Below are 11088 nucleotides of genomic sequence, written 5' to 3' on the forward strand. Positions count from 1 at the left end.
GCAGAGATAATACCTATCCTTCTCAAGCTATTCCAAGAAATAGAAGGGGAAGGAAAACTTCCAGACTCATTCTATGAAGCCAGTATTACTTTGATTCCTAAACCAGACAGAGACCCAGTAAGAAAAGAGAACTACAGGCCAATATCCCTGATGAATATGGATGCAAAAATTCTCAATAAAATACTAGCAAATCGAATTCAACGGCATATAAAAAGAATTATTCACCATGATCAAGCAGGATTCATTCCTGGGATGCAGGGCTGGTTCAACATTCGCAAATCAATCAACATGATACATCACATTAACAAAAAAAAAGAGAAGAACCCTATGATCCTGTCAATCGATGCAGAAAAGGCCTTTGACAAAATCCAGCACCCTTTCTTAATAAAAACCCTCAAGAAAGTCGGGATAGAAGGAACATACTTAAACATCATAAAAGCCATTTATGAAAAGCCCACAGCTAACATCATCCTCAATGGGGAAAAACTGAGAGCTTTTTCCCTGAGATCAGGAACACGACAGGGATGCCCACTCTCACCGCTGTTGTTTAACATAGTGTTGGAAGTTCTAGCATCAGCAATCAGACAAAAGGAAATCAAAGGCATCAAAATTGGCAAAGATGAAGTCAAGCTTTTGCTTTTTGCAGATGACATGATATTATACATGGAAAATCCGATAGACTGCACCAAAAGTCTGCTAGAACTGATACATGAATTCAGCAAAGTTGCAGGATTCAAAATCAATGTACAGAAATCAGTTGCATTCTTATACACTAACAATGAAACAACAGAAAGACAAATAAAGAAACTGATCCCATTCACAATTGCACCAAGAAGCATAAAATACCTAGGAATAAATCTAACCAAAGATGTAAAAGATCTGTATGCTGAAAACTACAGAAAGCTTATGAAGGTAATTGAAGAAGATATAAAGAAATGGAAAGACATTCCCTGCTCATGGATTGGAAGAATAAATATTGTTAAAATGTCAATACTACCCAAAGCTATCTACACATTCAATGCAATCCCAATCAAAATTGCACCAGCATTCTTCTCGAAACTAGAACAAGCAATCCTAAAATTCATATGGAACCACAAAAGGCCCCGAATAGCCAAACTAATTTTGAAGAAGAAGACCAAAGCAGGAGGCATCACAATCCCAGACTTTAGCCTCTACTACAAAGCTGTCATCATCAAGACAGCATGGTATTGGCACAAAAACAGACACATAGACCAATGGAATAGAATAGAAACCCCAGAACTAGACCCACAAACGTATGGCCAACTCATCTTTGACAAAGCAGGAAAGAACATCCAATGGAAAAAAGACAGTCTCTTTAACAAATGGTGCTGGGAGAACTGGACAGCAACATGCAGAAGGTTGAAACTAGACCACTTTCTCACACCATTCACAAAAATGAACTCAAAATGGATAAAGGACCTGAATGTGAGACAGGAAACCATCAAAACCTTAGAGGAGAAAGCAGGAAAAGACCTCTCTGACCTCAGCCGTAGCAATTTCCTACTTCACACATCCCCAAAGGCAAGGGAATTAAAAGCAAAAGTGAATTACTGGGACCTTATGAAGATAAAAAGCTTCTGCACAGCAAAGGAAACAACCAACAAAACTAAAAGGCAACCAACGGAATGGGAAAAGATATTTGCAAATGACATATCGGACAAAGGGCTAGTATCCAAAATCTATAAAGAGCTCACCAAACTCCACACCCGAAAACAAATAACCCAGTGAAGAAATGGGCAGAAAACATGAATAGACCCTTCTCTAAAGAAGACATCCGGATGGCCAACAGGCACATGAAAAGATGTTCAACGTCGCTCCTTATCAGGGAAATACAAATCAAAACCACACTCAGATATCACCTCACACCAGTCAGAGTGGCCAAAGTGAACAAATCAGGAGACTATAGATGCTGGAGAGGATGTGGAGAAATTGGAACCCTCTTGCACTGTTGGTGGGAATGCAAATTGGTGCAGCCGCTCTGGAAAGCAGTGTGGAGGTTCCTCAGAAAATTAAAAATAGACCTACCCTATGACCCAGCAGTAGCACTGCTAGGAATTTACCAAAGGGATACAGGAGTACTGATGCATAGGGGCACTTGTACCCCAATGTTTATAGCAGCACTCTCAACGATAGCCAAATTATGGAAAGAGCCTAAATGTCCATCAACTGATGAATGGATAAAGAAATTGTGGTTTATATACACAATGGAGTACTACGTGGCAATGAGAAAGAATGAAATATGGCCTTTTGTAGCAACGTGGATGGAACTGGAGAGTGTGATGCTAAGTGAAATAAGCCATACAGAGAAAGACAGATACCATATGGTTTCACTGTTATGTGGATCGTGAGAAACTTAACAGGAACCCATGGGGGAGGGGAAGGAAAAAAAAAAAAAGAGGTTGGAGTGGGAGAGAGCCAAAGCATAAGAGACTGTTAAAAACTGAGAACAAACTGAGTGTTGATGGGGGGTGGGAGGGAGGGGAGGGTGGGTGATGGGTATTGAGGAGGGCACCTTTGGGATGAGCACTGGGTGTTGTATGGAAACCAATTTGACAATAAATTTCATATATTAAAAAAAAAATGAACGGTATCTACCAAAAAAAAAAAAGATAAAAATTCTATTTTTACCATTTTATTTTTTATTAAAACATTAATAATTCTCCATTGCCATAATTCTATCTTTTAGAGCTTCTGTGCAAATAAAATAATTGAAAAGACTAATCCTGTGACTAATAAAACTACATGATTTTAATGGGAAGAACACTAGGTCTACATTCCAGAAACCTAGATTATAACCTCAGCCACATCATAGATTTACAAAATTCAGACAATCTACAGGAAACATATCTAAAGGAAAGATATTTTAGAGACTGTTTAGTCCAAACCCTCAAAGAAGGGGATCTAAAGCCCAGAGAAATTCATTGCCATATCTCCTGATTCCTACCTTTGGATCCCTCCACCTCTACAGTCTAAGAATTTACAATAGAAAACTTTAAAAATAGAAAGTACATTTTATAACTAATTAGGTTGTGGAAATACCTCATGCCTCGATTACTATGGACAAATCTTTAAAGTACAATATAATTGTTAAGATTACATAATAGTGGTAGGCTTTAAGTTTTGCAATATGAATATATTTTGTAAAGCTTTTTTTAGTGAGATCAATTATACAAAATCATTAAATTTTGATCCACACACGTTCATTACATATTCCACTATTTTGTTTGGTTTTTTATAATGCTAATATTACTCTTTAGTATTAGTAACTAAACAAGATGGATTCAGTGGAGGCGGGGGGAAGTGTATAATGTGTGAATTCATAGATTTATATCTATCAATTATTTATTCATTCATTCATTTAATTATTCAACATATATTGACTGACTGCTCCTAGACTCTGGGACACAGAAATAAACAAGATATGGTGGCTTGCAGGCCCCACAACCCAGGAAGATACAGACATCCCAGCCTAGGATTAGAGCACTGTGTGTGAACAAGGTAAGAACAAAGATTAGCAAGCACACGGATGATGTTGATGTAGCCTGCTCAGGAATGGACAAGGATGAGATAACACCTACATTTCATGACTTACAGGATTAGTAGTAATAATAATAATAGATAATATTTTATTGATGCTTACAACATGCAAGGTGCTATTCTAAGCACTTTGCATCTATTAATTTATTTGATTCACGCAATAACCTTTTGAGGTAGGTCCTTTTTTTTATTTTAGAGAGAGAGAGAGAGAGACAGAAAGAGCACAAGTGGGGGGAGGTGGCAGAAAGAGGGACATAGAGACAGAGAGAGAGAGTACAAGTGGGGGGAGGTGGCAGAAAGAGAGACAGAGAGAGAGAGAGACAGAGACAGAGAGAGACAGAGAGAACCTTAAGCAGGTTCCACACTCAGCACAGAACCTGATGCAGGGCTCAATCCCACAACACTGGGATCATGACCTGAGCTGAAATCAAAAGTCAGAAGCTCAACCAACTGAGTCACCCAGGTGCCTTGAGATAGGTCCCATTATTATCCCCATTTTATACATGATGCAACTAAGACTCAAGGTCACAGAGTCATAAAGTGGCAGAACTTGAATTTGAACTCAAACAGACTCAAGGCAGTGACAAAGAAAAGGGAGTTAGAGTGAACAAAAAGAAGCTGAGTTAAGGTCACAGATGTCAGTAATGGCAAATCATAAAAGCTTTGTGTGGCTTATGAACAGTTATGAATTTATCCCAGAGGCTATACTTATGCAAGGCTCTTAGGTGTATCAAAAGTATGACTCAAGTACACACATTCTCACTTCCATCCCTTTGGTCACTTTTTTACCAGAAATGTCCTTCTTATACCCTCACTCTTTTTTAATTCTTTCCCATCCTTTAAAATCTACTCTGTGACACTTCCAGCCTATAAACCCCTCTGTCCCACTCTTCCAACACAAATAGCCCTTGTCACATAAGTCAATAATTCTACCTAATATTGTGCACTAATTTTTCCCATGTGTTTATCTAACCACCCTATATTAGTCACACACACACACACACACACACACACACACACACACTTAAAGGCAAAAATTTCCCAACCTCTCTATCTGGTCTTTCTGGTGCATTTTGCATAATCAAGAGATTTAAATCTCAACAATAGATAATTATAACTTGCTTGGCAAAGGCCCAAACTGCTGCCCAGATTAATGGAAGAAGAAAGATAAAATATTAAGAATAAATCACAACACATGTATTAGTGCTCACTGATTTTCTAATATCCTACTTCATATCTTGTACTACTTACAAGATAATCATACAGTTGAAGATTAGAAGGTCTCTTCAGTGTTTGTGTTGTTTTCTTATACCTTCCAATTCACCAATCTCCAGCCCCACTATTCAGACAGGATTTAATTTTTAAATTAGGCTTGACACTTGAGAAACTATTTATAAAGTTCTCCCACGTAGGAAACTCCATATCCTTCCATAGTAATTCATCCCACTCAACCAACTCTTCCCTATGTTTAATCTAAATCCCACACATTGCAGTTGGGGCCCATTTCCTCTTGTTTTGACCCCTGCTGTGTAAATGGAGAATGGTTGATTATCATCAGTTATAACTAAACCATTCTTTAAAAAAAAAATCAAGGTACTATTAAATAACCTAGGCCTCTCTTGTTTAATAATCAGTTATTTTAACCTATATTCATAGAGCTTACTTCCTAATTATTTTTATCTTCACCTCTAAACTCCCTCTAACTCCTAAGTGGAATCTAGAGCTTAAAAATGGGTCCCAGGGACTGTCTGGCTAGTGGCAAGCATAACTGAAAGATGACCTCATGGTTCCTGATTTCTGCACTTCTATTCCTGCCTCTCATTATGGTGACTCTACCCTCTATAGGGCTACTTTTTTGTTTCATTGCTTGATAATCACCCCTGGAATAGCCATCAGCCAGACTAAGGAAGATTACAAAGCAAGGATTCCCTTTTGGTAATTATTGTTCTGCCCCTTGTACTTTACACTCTTAATAAAAATTCTCTGTGAATCTCTCACCATTTGCCCACATCAGTAAGGAATCTGCATTAATAATGCTGATTCTATCTTGTAAAACAGATACAATTTTAGCAGCAAATGTTAATGTGTCTTTTCTTTCTAGATTATTGTCCACTTTGTCCTGACCACCCCCCTCCATGTTGGCATATACCTTCATAACCACGCTCTGAGTTTGGTCCTCTAACCAGTGAGCCTCCGTCGGATGGTTGTAATCTGATTCCCTAATAAAATGATGAGTGTTTCCTATGGAATATAATTTTAAACATGTTCAAGTCAAGATAGACTGCATCACATCTTTCTTAGACCTATCTTTCTAGGTCATAATGATTGAGTCTGACAAGATTTTTTTTTTTTTCTTCATGAGTATCCATCCAGTAACCTGTCCAAGTTCAAAAAACAAAAACAAAACAAAACAAAAGTTTAATTCAGGTCACCCTTTTTAAATTTAAAAATTATATTAGTCTGCTGGGGCTGTCCTAACAAAGTACCACAGACTAGATGACTTAAACAAAAATTTATTTTCTCACAGTTCTGGAGGCCAGGAGTTTAAGATCAAGGTGTTGACAAGGTGGATTTCCTCTGAGGCCTCTCTCCTTGTCTTATAGATGGCCATCATCTCCCTGTGTCTTCACATGATCACCTATCTGTGCCAGTCTGTGCTCTCAAGTCTTATAAGGACATCAGTCATATTATATTGGATCCTACCCCAATGACCTTATTTAATTTTAATAATCTCTTTAAAGGCCCTCTTCAAATCTAGTTACATTCTAAGATACTGAGGGTTAGGGCTTCAGCATATGAATTTTGGAGCAACATAGTTCAACCCATAAAAAAATACATACTCTTCCTTCCTCCACTAAGTATAATATTATTGGCAATTTGCCAGAAATGCGTCTCTGCCTTGTTTAACCTTTTTTTCCCCAAATTACTTCCTAAGCCCTGATCTAGGATTTTTTGTTACCTTAAAGGCTTCACGAATTCTCTATATTTCTTTTAAAAACCTTTTGGATTTTTTTTTTATGACAGCAAAACAGTTTATCAATTCAGTCAAACTGAGCAACTCAGTGAGAAAAAAACCAAACTTCACATTTAGTGGAGTTGATAAGTCCGTAACATCAGTGTGCCTATATCATTTAAGGAAGTCACCTTAAATATAGCCTTGGTAATATTCAGAATTATTTCCATTTCAGAGGTAGTTCTGTATTTAGAAACTTCTATTTTTTTCACTTTTCATTATGTTTTATGTTATTTTCTAAAAGTATGCTTAGCTCTTTTGTATTGCTTTGCTCCTTAAGCCCTCTTAGTGTAGAGACTTCTTGAAACTTACTCCCTGAGATTATTGAAGTCTGATTTCTGAAACACATTAATTTTACCTAACTGATAGAAAAGAATTTGTGAAGTAGCTACAATCACCAAAGACATGAATAATTGAATTAAGAGACTAAGCTGAGATTTCCTAGTCTCTGCTCCAACTAGTACTGCCTGGTTAAATGTGGGGAGGTGTCTTCCCAACATTGTCTTTGATCATCTTCTCCTTTTAACCAATTCCCCTCTAAATCTTATTAATTCCTTTAATGTTCCAGTTGTGTATATTATTTCCAGCCCTATCTTTATATACCTATTTCTCTGCTTTATTTTGGGCACCTCTAGCTAAATATCAGCCCCCATGATTATGACGTCCTTCAAATCTGCTCCTTCTCCAGGTGTCTCCATTTTTCCTGATCCCCACTTTCCCACTTAAGCAGGCTGGAAACTCTTAATGGAAGCATGTTTTTTTTCTCTTCCTTCACTAAACAATCTGTGATTTTTGCCTTCATTTCCATCACCATCACCCTCCTTTAAGGCTTTGATATAACAGACTTAAACCAGTCACTGGTCATGTAAGAAGCATCTTCATTTGCTGAATTCCTCTCTCATCACCTTCACCACCAATGTATCCCAGCCCCTATCTACTCTAGACTGGTATTTCCAATAACAAGTTGTGTAGGGAAGGGAATGCACATAAGAAAAGGGCCAGTTTCTTAGAGATTAAGAGAGATAAACAAAAACGTTGCTTCCCTTAAACACCTCCCAGTTCAAAGGGGAAAATATATATATATGTAAAATGCCTTCCAATGCCTACTGAATAAAGTTTAAATTCTTACCCTAGGTAAGGCATTCAATGCCTTTAATATCCTGGCTCTAATTTCCTCACAAATCTCTTTTGATGCTCTAAAATAATGGACATTTTGTTATTCCTCCCACATACCCTGTGCTTCCATGGCAGTATTCATGCCATTCACTCTCTTATGGTGCATACTCTCCAGTTTCTACTCATCATTCAAAGTTAAGTTTTTATGTGGAGTTTTCTCTAATGTGGTCAGATACGAGGGGTTCATATCCAACTCATCCTTTAACCCAGGGTCTCCAAACTAGTACATACATGCCCCAAAGGAAGAACAAATGACCTATTGGAATATGGAAAGAAAATATTTGAACTTCTATTTACAGTTGGATGGGGCTGCAAGAACCAACACAGGACTCCAGGTTTCCCTGAGAATAATGTCATATCTCAGGAAGTAAAAGATAGACTCCAAATTAGTAATGGAAACAGTTTCTCTCTTTGAAGAGAAGCAGGGCTCCTGGCACATTCTCCATTGCCCAAAAGAAAAGGGCCTGGCTGCTCTCATCATCAACAGAAGTTTTCTTCTGACATGTATTCTCTGAATCTGCCATCTCTGCTACATACATAATAACCAGGGCCTGGTTTGTTACCTAAAATGAACTGACTCACCAGGAAATGTATTTTTACTGCTCTTTTTAGCTGCGTATCACAGCTATGTTTACAGTATGTGTTCATGACAGCAGACACATTTAAAAAATCATGAACAACAACCACTGATGATAAAACATTTTAATCACAAAAGCCCTTCACTAGGCTAGCACTGTAATTACCAGGGGTTTAGTGTCTCCTGAATTTAAGGAGACACAGCCAGACAATAATACATGATAATGCCCTATGACACCAATAAACCAGAAAAAGGAGAATAAGAATACATCTGAAGGAAAAGACTTTGTTAGGGAGAAGTGTCTGAATCTGATAAGAAAACTGTAGCACGTTCTCCCTTTAAAGAAAAGGATGAGGTAATAGGATGAACTGGTGTGGGTAAAGAAAATGCAACAACAGTGTCCAGAGAGAGAGAGAATGCACACTCCAAGTGTTGTGTGAGTGCTATTTTGGGAGTACAGACGCTTTACTGTATTTCAGAACACTGCAGAGTTTCAAACGCCCTAGTCAGTTTGTTTCTGACAATTCTTAGCTAAAGACAGAGCTCATGAAGTCTAGACATCACAAAGACTAGGGCCTGGTTCAGCCATTAAGTAGCCTCCAATTACTCTGCCACAAGATGACTAAAAGAGCAAAGGGGTCAAGTCAGCCAAAGGAATGTCCACCAACCCACTCCTCAGCATCACATCTTATGGTTTGTGGAGGACAAAGTATGTTCCCAAATGACAAAGTTTCAGAGTATCTTGTAACTCCAGCCGTTGCTGAAATATGATAACTTTCCTAGAGGTTCAGAATTGAATAGCTGCATGATTGAGGAGATGGAGGGGAATTTGGGGAAGACCAGAAGCTCTTTGAATGAGAATGTAGGTTCCTTGCCACTTCTTTGAAGCCCAGTTAGAAACTTAACTAGCCTACTCCAGTTAGGTAAGGGCTCCCTGTATGACCTTAAATCAATCCAACACTAGAGCTCTTTCTATGGAGGGCACTCAGGTCAAGTAAAACCATAGAGTGGGGGAAGCTAAAAAGCCTCATACTAGTTCCAAAAGAAAGGTGTTAAAATTAAGTAAAAAAAAAAATACTTGAGATACAAACATTTGGGCAAAATGTTTATCAGTTTCTCATAAAGTTATACATATATATATATACTATGCCATAGCAATTTCATTCTTGAGAATGAATACATGATAATGTATTCAAGAGAAATGAAAATATATGTTCACACAAAGACTTGTGCAAGAGTGTTCATAGCATCTTCATTCATAATAGCAAAGCTGGAAAATCCCAAATGTACATCAATATGAAAATGGATAAACAAATTATGAAATATGTACATATAATATACTTCTCAAAAATATGAACCATTGATACACATAGCACATATGATTCTCACAGACATTATGCTGAACCAAAGAAGCCAAACACAAAAGAATGCATACTGTATTATTCCATTTCGTGAATATGTAGCCCAGGCAAAACTAATATATAATGAAAAAAATTAGAACTTCAGTTGTTTGAGAGAGAGAATTGATTTGGGGACAGAGAGGGAAGGGGATCTTTTCTGGAATAATGAAACTGTTCAGTATCTTTAAAGGGGTGAGGATTATACTACATATACATTTATCAAAACTCATTGAATTAAATAGTTAATATTTCTATACTTTACGTAAATTTTACCTTAAAATGGTAAATAAATATTGAATTCTAGTTAGTTGGTTTGTTTTGTCTTTTCCCAGTGATATGGGTTAGTATTTCTTAAACTAAATTCTATGTATTCTCTCTTGAGCAAATGAGTAAATGTGTTAAGGATAATGAAGCTCAAGTTTAACATTGTTGTAGCAGAAAGTTACAAATATTAAAAAAGAGAAGATTATGATGTATATAATGTTGTTAGATTGGAATAGGAGGCACCAGTATGAACTCAGTTTTTAATAGATGAATGGATACATTGTGATGATGATGATGATGATAGATAGATAGATAGATAGATGATAGTTTTTCAGCTTTGTCTACTTAAGAGGACCTAGAAGAAATGACACTAGTAGCAATGAACACATCTAATACTTATATTTGGCTTCTAATTAATAGTGACATTTCCGCTAAAAAGAGCCAGGGATCCATGAGAAAAAGGCTAATTACAGAGCTGGAGCCGGGAAAGTATAAGATGATCCTGGAACATCTTGTTCTATCAGAAAGTGGTTACATAATGATGGAAATGTGTTAAAAGAACACCAAATCTTATTTTCAGCTTCTACTTTCACCCTAATATCAAAAACAAGCCAAATAACCTACAAAGTCATAGATTTTTTTGGTAAACTCATCAGATAGCTGAGGATGAAATAAGCCAAAATTAACCAAAATCTAGAAAGTCACTAGACTCTTATAAAAAAAAAATGTCCTACAACTTTTCTTATCTTTTGTAGGAAAGTGGAAATAGGAAGAAACTACCATTAATGGGCTTCAGGAGAAATTAACTGAACTCTAAACATTTTAAAGACTAAAATGGCAATTGGTATGATGTTCAGAATTCTGAGAAGTGCTATGCACAAAGAGAATCTATACCTACTCATCAGATCTTTCCCATAGGCCTCACTAAATGCTTATGCAAAAGATTATGAGCAGAACAAGAGATCTGAGACAGAACCCCTAAAACACAGGCACTTGCTGAATGCTGAGAGTAGGAGAGGAGAACTGAGAGAGACCCTCCAAGGCACTGAAGACCCTCATTACATACTTCTCAGAGGCTTTCCAAAGCAGGAGGAATAACA

This window comes from Panthera leo, chromosome B1 (assembly GCF_018350215.1).
Source record: "Panthera leo isolate Ple1 chromosome B1, P.leo_Ple1_pat1.1, whole genome shotgun sequence".
Taxonomy (NCBI): Eukaryota; Metazoa; Chordata; class Mammalia; order Carnivora; family Felidae; genus Panthera; species Panthera leo.